The following is a 13,228-nucleotide window of genomic DNA, read 5'->3' as shown; positions in this document are numbered from 1 at the left end:
ATTTAGAAATTCATCTACACTCATGTTTACATTGAACCCAGCTAAACCATTTTTCTGTGTGGCAATTATTTATGGCTCCTCCCCAGTGTTATAAAAGAGACAAAAGGTATTTATGGTTTTGTTCTAAGTTTCAATAAATGTTTAAACATTAGCAGAATGGACCATCAAAATGTCTACCAGATGACTAAGCAGAATGACTTACTAAGAAAAGTAGAGAAAAAAAAACAGACTCTTTTAAAAATATAGATTCTTGCCGGGCGTTGGTGGCGCACGCCTTTAATCCCAGCACTCGGGAGGCAGAGGCAGGCGGATCTCTGTGAGTTCGAGGCCAGCCTGGGCTACCAAGTGAGCTCCAGGAAAGGCGCAAAGCTACACAGAGAAACCCTGTCTCGAAAAAAAAAAAAAAATATAGATTCTTGGATGAATGAATGGGAGAAGATGGGAGCTTGGTGTATACAGGCAGAAGATACTCCAGAAAACTCCCTCATACTCATTGGTCCAGTATAGCATGTTTTAACTCATAAAAGACAGCATTAGCATTTCAACAGAGAATATGGAAGTCATTTGTTTGCAATACTAAATATCAGACCTTGAATCTTCTGACACTTGCTTGATTCAGGAATATTTCCAATGAATAATGTACTCAGAATTAGTGAAAATATTTGTACCTGTCAACATTCAAGAGAACTGATGGATCAGTTTTGTGTCAAATAATCACTAGTGCTCAAAAGTTTTTAAATGGATCTTATGTGGTCAGTTACTTGGGAAACAATTTTAACAATGTTCACTTAATTTAACAATGTCTTAAAATTGCACATATCTCATTATAACTTTTATAAATATGCATAAGATTGATGATGAACAAGAAATTGTATAAAATATTAAATAGTTCCAAATAAGAGCTGTGATTAAATAAATTTTTTTCTGATGGATAAATAGATAATTCATCTGTAATCTCTATAATATGTATGTAAAATATAATTGTGAAGTGAATTACAAAGTTTATTAACAGGATAAGTAGAACTTAAATGCCTTATTATTATTAATGAGAAGTGATGAGATATGAGATTCCCTACTAATAACTGAAGTTTCGGCCGGGCGTGGTGGTGCACGCCTTTAATCCCAGCACTCGGGAGGCAGAGGCAGGTGGATCTCTGTGAGTTCGAGGCCAGCCTGGGCTACCAAGTGAGTTCCAGGAAAGGCGCAAAGCTACACAAAGAAACCTTGTCTCGAAAAAACCACAAAAAAAAAAAAAAAAAAATAACTGAAGTTTCACTGAGATTCATTGTGATAAATATTTTTCTACATTATTCCAGAAATTTTTAAGTTTCAAGTACAATAATGAAATCTATTAGTAAAGTTTTATATGTGAAAACTTTTTAGGTTGTATTCAATACTTACTTCCATTTGGGAAATGTAAAGATCCGCATTTATTTATTTATTTTAAAGATGAGTTCCATGCACTAAACCATAGGATGACCATCATGGAGCAAACACAATTTCACTGTTAATTAAAATTTAAAAATGTGTGTTTGAATTGCTATGAGCTCTGAGCACCTAGGATCAGTTCTAGTAGTAAAAGAGCCAAAGCTCAAGTATGATATTGATTTCATGAAAGTCTTCTTTAGACTACACTTCTTCAGTGGTACTCACTGCTGCCCTCCGTATTGACCCACGCTTGCATGTCATACAAAAGAGTGAAGCTAAGAGATTATTAAAAAAGAAAAGCTAGCGATGCAGTAAAATGTATTCTAAAAGGAAAATGTAAATAGTTCTTTTTCTATAGCTTAAGAGCCTGTTATCCATGTTACAAATTCTTTATGATATATGACCACCAGGAGGATTTGTCTTCCAATGACATAACTTGGGAAATGGTGGGATCCAGGGATTTTCATTTCCTCTGTGTGTGCATCTACCTTTCATTTTCTTCTTTTAGTCATTGTTTTCATGATCAGAACAGGTGATTTCATTAAACAGATCATAATACTCTTCTGTTCATTAAGAAAACACTATCTAATGTTTTTGAATGACTGGGTCCATGTTTTCTCAGTATATCTCACCTAAAATTACTTGACCTGTGCAATGAAATTATCATTAATCTGAAAAATCATTAATTATTAGAAAAAATAATCCTAACCCTTTTTCATGAAATTTCATTTACAATGAGTTTATTTGACCACACAGAATATTTAATGACATACCCATAACAGTTCATCCTTATGCAAAGAGTGTAAATTATATGAAACATCAATAATATTTTAAAAAACATATATGGCATTAAAATATATTCTCAGCACAAAAATTTAATAAACAACTTTAGCTAAAATTTCTTAATTTAATGATTTTACATCTATATTCATTGAATTCTGTTATCTTTTCTTAGAATTTCTACTGTTATTTTTTTTTTCTATTTAGTCATCCATTCCAGAAAACTGTCCAACAAAACATTATCTCCTGGAATATCCTAGAGAAATCACTATGGATAACAATTTTGAAAAGATAGAAATATCTCACTTCTTTGATTTAATCACTCAACAGTATAATTTACTGAAGAGAATAAACATACACAAATTACAGTCAGATAACTGTTTTTTCAAAGCCAGTTTCTTTCAACTGTCACAGTGAATTAAATGGGCAACAAAACTGCTTTTAAATAACCAGGTTTCAAGCCTTTAAATAATTTTAACCCTGGCATGCCAGTGAAGACATTGATTGTTGTACATCAATGAAACCTCTAATTCTTAGAATAAATAACAATCCCCTTTTCATTTTCTACCTAAACTTAATCTTATAGATTGACTGCAAATGTAGGCATAAATTGTATACATCTTGTCAAGAATGCCTCTTTGTATGAGGAGAAAGTACTAGCCAGCCTATCAAGTTTAAAATAGGCTCATTCCTTGTTCCGTTGAAGTCACATTAAAAAAGAGAGAGGGAAAGAGATAAAGGGAAAAAGTTGATGAAGCCCATCAAAATAGAGTATTTCTCTCCAGTGAATCATTGAATAAGAATAAAACCTTGAGAAATAATTGCTATGCCTTGTTGTATAAGGCCAAGAAAAGAAATACTTGAGGAATAGAATATATAGATTGCTTCCAAAAGGAAAGCCTACTGATTTTTTAAAGTACTGATTCAAAAATTGCTGTGATTTTAGCCCAATCTCAATTATAGTGCTATAAATTGATGCCCAGCATCATTATGCCATTTTCTTCCTTAAGTATAGTCATAGAAGCAACAATACTGAATAGAGGAGAGTTTTAAAAATTACTATTTCCTCCATAGTGGAATAGTGTATAGCAAATAGTCTTGACTACAGATTTTATTTCATCAAAATAAATAAAATAAAAACTATATATTTCTAAAACCTAATGTAAAATTGGCATATTTTTCTTAATTTCTCCCACGACAATCACTTTCCTATCAGGTTCGAAATTCCTTGCATGTGTACATGTTATAGCCATACATATACTTGTGTATATATTTATGTGATTTATCTTCAATTGGCACTAAGAATTTAGCCTTATATAGTCCTTGTGCTCACAGTGCCCTAAAACCTGAGAATGAAACCTATTACCGTCCTCAGATCTCACTGAAGCCAGAACCCAAAACTTGAAGTAGATTTTGCCTCTTGATCAAGCTTTGGATAATTACTTGGTGCTTTAGCAATCTATCTACCAGCTGCAGTTAACTGCCAGCCAGGAGGGACACACATTGTCTTAGGAATCGCTCAAAGGCTTGAATGTCTAGACTTGCATTCCATGACTTTACAGAGACAAATGAGGAACCTGGGTCTGCATTCCATTCTCTAAACATGAAGTCCATAAGCATGAAGAGCTGCCAAACTGAAGGCCCCGTTTCCTGTTTTCTGCATTGTAACTATCATATCAATATAAATTTAAAATCATTAATACATTGGTGGCTGACATTTTTTGTTCCTTATGATTTTTCTTATATATTCTTGGAATATAAGCACTAACACTTGAAGATTTCTACCTTTGAGGAAAATGAATATTTTAATGGACTATTATTCTGCTCAATAATATAAATAGAAAAAGAAAGAAATTCCCATCTCAAGGTATGGCATAATGAATGAGGTCACTAAAATTGTGTGCCCTTTGTACTACAAGCATTTAAAAACTATTCCTATGGAAGGATTATTAGAATGAATGAATAAAATAACATATCTGAACATCCACTCTGCATGTATATCCATGTTAAAACATGCAATGGAGACACTAACCTGGAAAGGGGAAAGCTCACTGGATCTCAACCCTAGACAAAGAACTACAGGCAAATAGGGAATGGAAGAGTGAGAGAAATGGTCTTCCCAAAAGGGAACAGCATCCTGATTGGTTGTCCATTACCAAGTAGTCAGCCCTGAGGTCCTATATATGTAGGTAACATTATACAGACTGAGAACATTATATTTATGTACTTCAGAATATTAGGTGTAATAACAATGAAAGGAAAAGAGGCCATGGATTTGAGAGAGAACAAGAGGTTGCATGGGTGTGATTGGAGGGAGGAAATGGAAGGAAACATACAGCCTCTCTGGTGTGAGTACAATACTAGGAGTAAGGCTTTAAAGGTGAGACTATGTTGGTGAGATTTTGAGTGCACCTCCTAACATTACTAGGAGACACAATCTCACAGCAAACTCTCTGATCCTCTAGCCCTTAAAATATTTCCATTCCTTCCTCCACAATGGTACCTGAGCCTTAGGTGCAGGAGGGTTTCATAGTTTTTTTTTTTCCATTCAGACTGGATAATATTAGAAGCTGCACACATAAAGTCAGACCAACATGACTGCCCAAACATGAGCTGAACAAGGATGATACCACAGTACATGACAAACTGGGCAGGAGAAAAAAAAGAAAAAGAAAAAGCTCATGAGTCCTGAACCACACATAAAGAACTATAGGCAACTTAAGAAACCCGAGAACAGGATCATTTTCCTTCCCATGGGGAGGTTGTCTTACATGAACTGCAAGGGTTATTTTTAGAAATATATATACACATACTTGCATATATGCAAATAATAATACATAGTAAAGAAAGAGGCCCTGTTGAAGGAGTTTGGGAAAGGGTATAAAAGAGAGTTGGGGGGGAGGAAGGGACGGGAAGTGTTGTAATTAAATTGTAAGCTCAGATATAAAAACAAATAAAATTTCAAGAGGTGAAAATATTTCCACTTTTCCAAGAAGAAATATTTTGATATCTGGCTGATGCTATTTGTTTTAGGAGTTCATAAAATCTGGTAGTACATGCTAATATCATTTATCCACATCCTATTAAAGGAAGAATACTTGTTCCCTGATTTATAATTAATTTCTTGGACCCTGTGAATAAATGGTATCAGAAACACTGGTTCCAATGCCCACATTATAAAATGTTGATCCAGACCTGGCCTTTCTGGAGATCCATTAACCACAAGTATTGGTCAACCATCTTCTCAGTGATACCCTTCCTAAGTCCTCTGGTATCAAAATGATCCTTTGGAACTCATAGATCTACCATTAATCATATTAATATAAAATGTACTTGAAACTAGTCAAGCTGAATATTATAAAATATTAAATATTGAATATTCGATTTGAACTGGTATATTAAATTTTGCTTCAGACTGCAGGGAAAGGCCAGTTCAGGGATCCTCTCCACTATTGCTTTAGAGTCTTAGTTGGGTTCATCCTTATGGGTTCCCGGGAATTTCCCTAGCAACAGTTTTCTTTGTAACCCCATAATGGCTCCCTGTTTCAAGATATCTCCTTTTCTACTCTTCCTCTCTGTCCCTCCCCTGTAGCTGGAGTTTTCCTGCCTTGCTCACAGTCAGGACAAATCTTTGTCACCTGCCAGTCCCACAGCCGCTCAGGCCCAACCAAGTAAACACAGAGACTTATATTGCTTACAAACTGTATGGCCGTGGCAGGCTTCTTGCTAACTGTTCTTATAGCTTAAATTAATCCATTTCCATAAATCTATACCTTGCCACGTGGCTGGTGGCTTACTGGCATCTTCACATGCTGCTGGTCATGGTGGCGGCTGCAGTGTCTCTCCGTGTCAGCCTTCCACTTCCCAGAATTCTCCTCTCTCCTTGTCCCGCCTACTTCCTGCCTGGCCACTGGCCAACCAGTGTTTTATTTATTGACCAATCAGAGCAATTTGACATACAGACCGTTCCACAGCACTTCCCCTTTCTTTTTTTTAAAAGGAAGGTTTTAACTTTTACACATCTCCAAAGTCACCTTGGTATATTTGGGAATTTGGGCGTAGCTTCTCTTACTACTTCCTGCTGGAGGGGGGCGCTGTATCTTATGGGGACACAAAGAAAATTTTAGGATCATGGAGTAGTCCGTGAGGCTGTATCGTCTGAGCCAGTTGCCTTGAAACAATTCTGGATGTTGAATCATCTGGGCCATTGTGTCATCAGAGACCTTTCAGGGGGTCTTGGCTGGTCAAACCTGATGTATCTTAATCTGGAACAAATCCATAGCCTCTGGCTTTCTGTAGAAACAAAAGCAGAGCCTCCTTTCCAAAGCAACATATCCTTACATCCAAATTTTGAAGTTAAGGTACCTTTAAAATATACATTTTGGCATAACTCAACAGCTTTTGCAATCAAATGTTTCTCTTCAGTTACAAATATCAAAGAGAACATAATCCAGATTCTCTGTGTGGTAGCCATCTTATGTGGCTTATGTTTTATATTACCTTGAGCCTATTGCTTTAAACTGCAGCCTTTTAAGCCTGAAACGGCGCTGTGGTTGCTGGCTCCTCCCACTTCAGCTTCCCAACATGGCGGTGGTACGTTTTCCGCCAGCTCTGGGAGCCATCGTGGGTCTGTGCTTTTATCCAAGCAGCGTGTAGCCCAGAAACCTCTTTTTGTTTTGTACTAGCAAAGGCTAAATCCACCACGCAGCTTAATGTGCCACTTGCAGAGGCCTCATTCCCGCCATACTGCAGGTCAAGCACACACGTCAGGAACCCGCCAGTAACTCAAACCGGCAGCTGCTGCTCATTTGAGAGAGACAATTAGGAAGCTGTTTTTAGCTCTGTTTTAGAATCTTTTTTTAGGTTTTAGGTGGAAACTCTTGCCCTCTCGTTGGGCGCCATTTGTAGCTGGAGTTTTCCTGCCTTGCTCACAGTCAGGACAAATCTTTGTCACCTGCCAGTCCCACAGCCGCTCAGGCCCAACCAAGTAAACACAGAGACTTATATTGCTTACAAACTGTATGGCCGTGGCAGGCTTCTTGCTAACTGTTCTTATAGCTTAAATTAATCCATTTCCATAAATCTATACCTTGCCACGTGGCTGGTGGCTTACTGGCATCTTCACATGCTGCTGGTCATGGCGGCGGCTGCAGTGTCTCTCCGTGTCAGCCTTCCACTTCCCAGAATTCTCCTCTCTCCTTGTCCCGCCTACTTCCTGCCTGGCCACTGGCCAACCAGTGTTTTATTTATTGACCAATCAGAGCAATTTGACATACAGACCGTTCCACAGCACTCCCCCAACTGGACCATTTCTTCCCTCATGTTCTCTTGCCACCTCCCCTTATTTCCTCCTCCTCCCCACCCTCATGCTCCCAATTTACTCAGGAGATCTTATCTATTTCCCTTTCCTAGAGGGATCCATGCCAGTCTCTCTTAGGGTACCCCTTATTACCTAGCTTCTCTGGGGTCATGGACTACATGTAGCCTGGTTATAAATTGCTTTGCATCTAATATCCACTTACAAGTGAGTACATACCATGGTTGTCTATTGGTGTCTGAGTTACCTCACTCAGGATAATGACTACCCTGGTAGTCACCATAGAACCTTCATCCAGTAGCTGATGGAAGCAGATACAGACATCCACAGCTAAGTACTGGTTGGAGCTCCTGGAGTCCAGTTGAAGAGAGAGAGGAGAAATTCTATGAGCAAAGGGATCAAGATCATGATGGGGAAACCCACAGAGAAAACTGACCAGAGCTAGTTGGAGCACACTGACTCTGGATTGACAGCTGGGGAACCTGCATGGGACCAAAGTAGTCTCTCTGAATGGGGGTGACAGTTATGTGGCTTAGGCAGTATGTGGGGCCCCTGGAAGTGGGATCAGGACTTATCCCTGGTGCATGAACTGACGTTTTGGAGTTCATTCCCTAAAGGATACCTTGCTCAACCTTGACAGGGGGAAGGGGCTTGGTCTTGCCTCAACTTGATATGCCAGATTTTGTTGACTCCCCATGGGAGGCCTTACCTTCTCTGAGTGAAAGAGTTAAACACTAGAAAAGAGGAACGAGTCTCAGTCCCAGACCCCCAACCCCTCAGCCTCCGCAGAACATTAGAAATGAGGAACAAGCACCAGTCTCAGACCCCCCCAAACCGTTAGCCTCAGCAGAAATATTCCTGTGATATTTTTTATGGCATCAGCAGAATGATCTTGTGACATTATTTGGGTCTAGCAGAATATCCTGTGGCTATTCTAGGAAGAAAGGCAGCCCCCATGGAAAGTCCCCATAGCTATATGCCCCTCCCCGGTACTGATTTTTAAACTAGCCAATTATATATTGCCCCGAATGCTATGCTAATATTATGGTTTTTGCCTTCAAAAGATGCCTGCAATTATTGTTCGGGGCTCCTCTCACTGAATTGTGTAGGGGGGTCCGTTTGTGCAAACGATTAAAATAAAGCCTCATGTGATTGCATCAACTGGTCTGGAGCCCGGCTTTCTGGGGGGCCCACCAGAGAGGATAGTGCCCTGAGTCTGGGGTCTATCATGAGGAGTGAATCCGGGTGGGGCTACAGTGGGGGGAAGGTAGAGGGCGAGTAGTGGAGGAACTGCGGTTGGTATGCAAAATGGAAAAAAATAAATTATGCTTCAGACAAATTTACTATTTTGTGTCAATAACTACATGAGTGCTTTTCTTTTGTATTGGCTTAATTCTAACTTATCTCTTGCATTGTTGAATTCTAATGCATAAGAATTCATTGAGAAAAGAAAAATATGAAGGAACTTTAAAAATTGTTGTTTATGTATATAATTTGATATATGTATTTTTGTATATATGTTCTGTTTAGCAATATGCTTATTAGTTTTAACAGAAATTTCTTGACATTTCTATTCACTAAGAAGATTTTGACTACAAACTTATTGCTTCCCTGGAAGATATTAGATGTAACTTTGAAACCATTTTGTTCATAGGGAATGTATGCGAATACAACATGAAAACCTGTACGCGTGTGTCTTTGTAGGCAAGAATGAAAGTACAGGGGGAAGGTGGGAGTCAAGGTTAGCACTGTTACAAAAATTAATATATTCAAGTTAGTGGAGTCGCCAGAGAGGTTATTAAGTTGAAGCCATTTACATCAGTGATTTTGGTTCTCAGACAATAAAAATCTGATTAAAAAAGTATATTAGTCTATTTTATCAGTTGATTTTAACGTACCTAAATGGTTTATTAAATGATATTATGTGTTAAACACTTGGCTTGGCTGCCAGAGTAGAAAATACAAGGCCGAAATACCATGCAATTACAAATAAAAAGAGGAAAACTAATTACTCAGAATTAAGGGGACTGGAATCAGTGACTACAAGGTAAATAGGTATCTCACAGGACTGAGAACTCAGACAGATCCCACAGGCAATAAGGATATTCTCTAGCTGGGTTTCTTTTAATTTTTTTCCTCTGTCACTGATTTGCTTAAGGAAAAGGATTTATCAAAATAGACTTCCTAAAGTTGTAAAAATGGGTAGGTACTTCTACTTAAAAATATTGACAACAGAGAAGTTGAGATATATCAATAGGTAAAGGTGCTTGCTGCCAAGTCTGCCACCTTGAGTTTGACCCCCAGAAACTACATGGTGGCAGTAGGGGACAGACTCTCACATGTCACCTTGACACCTATACTCTTGTCATACTTGGTATCGCAAGTGTGTGGGCATGTACAGATTAACACACACACACACACACACACACACACACACACACACACACAATAAGAAAAATGTAAAAAAAATCAATATTAACATCAAATGCCATCAGGGATCAACAGGTCATTCATATATGACTAATTAGGCTGTAAAATAACAAAGCAGCTCTAATAAACAGTGTATTATTTCCTATAAAATAATTATGAAATTTTCAGTAAGACCCAGCAAGTATACCCTTGAGCAATATTCCCTCAGGGGAAAAAATGTGCATTTAGTCTGTACTAAAATGTTCAGTTACTTTGAACACTTTCTTCCTTTCTTCTTTCTTTCCTTCCTTCCTCCCTTCCATCTACCCTCCCTCCTTTCTCTTCCTTCCTTCCTTCCTTCCTTCCTTCCTTTCTTTCTTTTTCTTTCCTTCTGTCTTTTCATTTTTTTATACAATATCCCCCTGGCCTGGCCTGTAGCCTGTGATTCCCCTGGCTTCAGCATCCTTTATCCTGGAGCAGCATATTAATACCACCACATGGCTGTAGAACTTTAATCACCATAGTGAAAATGAGGACTCAGCTGAGACATTCTTAAGAATAGCTGACCCGCATAGATCCTCCATATTATTGAATACTACTCAGGAAAAAAAAATGCCATCATATGTGTAATGAGTTGAATCAGTCTCCAGAGAATTATGCTATGTGTGAAGTGTCATTTTCAAAAGACATTTACGGTATGTTTCCATTTACATAAAATTTGGAAGAATGTATTTCTTTTCTTAAATGTCAGTCATCACAACAGATTAGCAAGGGGGTTGGGGAATATTATAAGATCATGGATGCTTAAAAATGTGTTGACTCTGTCCTTATCTTCGCTGTGGTTGACAAATACAAATCATAAATAATAATAAAGCTGTTGAAAACTTAGATGCATACATAAACTTGTAAATAATTATAAAATAAATTTGAGAAATGCAAATGACTGGTAGAGAATATCAAACTCATATTCTGATTGTGATATTGTTTGTGTTTGAACATAAAATGTTCTCCATATGGTGGTTTGTTTAAAAGCTTGGCCCCAAGCTAACACTGCTATTGGGAAGCTTCTGGAATCTTTAAGAGGTAGAGTTTGATGGAAGAAATACATGACAAGGCCAGGGCCTGAGATTATATCGTCACTCCCCACTATTTTCTCTGTGTATACTGAGTGCTGATACATTCAGCATTTGTTTCTGCCCAGCTTCATGTCCCTCTTACACCATGGTAACTCCAGTTATCTGTCTCCTGCTATTCTTAGCTTTGGTCAAAATTACCTGTTTATATGATATCAACTACACTATCCTTTTTGCATCCAAATCTTCCTTTGCTGTAACCTAATGTTCAGATCTCACTTTCTCCAGGAGACTAGGATCCTTTCAGAGAATTGCAATCATTTTTGCTCTATAAAATTCATGGTTCTTATTGGAAGATATTTTCTTTGACATGTCTAGTTATTAATGATACATCACTGTTTTCTTTTAAGATAGGAATTATATTGTGGTATTCCTGAATTTTTTTTTAATTTTTTCATATTTTTCCAATGATTACTCTAATAGGGGATCAGTAAATACTTATTTTACATCAGACTAAAATCCAGCATACCTAAATGATGTAAGAAATGAAAGCCTATGCATTTCTAAGGAAAAAAGCATATGAGTAAACAGGTCATCTTCACAGTATTCTAGGCATACAACAGACCTCAAACTGAATATGGGGACTCTGTCTTCAGGTAAAAAAAAATGCATAGCTTTTAAGCATGATTTAAAAATAACTGTTGCAACTTAACATTGAACTTTTTGTATAGGCCCCATAATTTCTCCTTAAATTTTTGGTGAGTAATATACTTCATATTTCACAATTGTCAAGGGTTCTCTTATTCTTGGGTGTATGCAACAAATTAATGGGGGAGGAAAGGAAAATACTTTTCATAAGTCCATGTTTTAAGCAGAATAGAATTGAGAACTGTCATGCAAATTGAAATTTTGAGTAAGTTTTTAAAAGGCAACTTTATTTTAGACACATTGTAAGTTAAGGAATTTTCATATACTATCCTCAGAAATGAGGCAATATGCACAGGATAATTTCCACGAGGAAATGATGTTTTCTTTATGAAAAACTGACTTTCATCAGAAATTTTGACATACGACTCTGTGGAGAGTTGAGGATTACTTATATGACATTCCTGCCAGACTTTTATATTCAAGATTTGAAGAGCTGGGCGAAGGTCCAAAATAAAATGTAAAGTATGGCTAAATGTTTGAAAAATAGTAATTCCTGTCCAAAAGCTCTATACCAGTTCAGAATGGAATAGTAATCAATGCCACTCTTCATTTGATTTGCAATTCTTGGAGTGCCTTTTGAGCAGAGAATGGTAGTCATATATTCTCTTCTGTGCCAAATCCTCAATGATGGGAATAGGGTAGAGTTTCAGTTCAATTTCCAGAGGAGAAAAAGAAAAATTCTGGTATTTAACTTGTCAGATGTGTGTATTAAGAGTGATCTGGAGATGAAGGCTAGGATACATGCTTCACTGGGAGTAAAAAAATTTGGCAAGATTTAGAAAGGAAGTGAACAGAAACACATCTATTCTTTTGGGATCTTGAATGCCCTCTAGGAAGATTTTGACAAATATTTAGTGTTTACTTCAAGTTTGTTTCCATGTATCTTTTAACATTTTAATGTCCCTTCCTGAATATTCATGTAGATTCAGTTCTTCTTTACAATCCACTTTTAGTTATTCACATCAGTTTCTCCCTTTTGAACTCTGAGGTCCTTGGACATGATCCATGACAATATAAAACAGACTGAGTGCCAGATAAGCTCCCCCTGGGTAAGTTACATATTTTCATATGTTTATTGCCTCAGCTGCTTTATTAGATCAAATCAATGTCTATGAAATGTTTCACACTGAAGGCCCTCAATAAACGTTTACTCTGATCATCCCTGGCACAGATATTAATTAGAGGGGCTTTGTCAGAAGTGTTTGCCACATGTTTTGAAATACGAAGTTGATGGTTCTATAAAATGCATCACAGGGATTAATATTTATTTCCTGTTTAAAAATTTATATAGTAGCTATCACTTTAGGACCTAGGTGCTTTGACAAGGACTAGTATAAGCATTTAAATAAAATCAGTGGGAGGAAAAGACATCCTATTTACAATTAGTTTTAGGTAAGTCCATGTCCAGGGTTGAATAATTTTTATGGAACTAAGTATGTGAAGACTGTAGAAATGACTAGGAATTTATTTTTCTTAGTAACACAGTGCCCATTATTTTTCTTATCTCTTTTAA

Source organism: Peromyscus maniculatus, chromosome 12 (assembly GCF_049852395.1).
Source record: "Peromyscus maniculatus bairdii isolate BWxNUB_F1_BW_parent chromosome 12, HU_Pman_BW_mat_3.1, whole genome shotgun sequence".
Classification (NCBI taxonomy): Eukaryota; Metazoa; Chordata; class Mammalia; order Rodentia; family Cricetidae; genus Peromyscus; species Peromyscus maniculatus.
Note: the sequence above shows the minus strand (reverse complement) of the source record.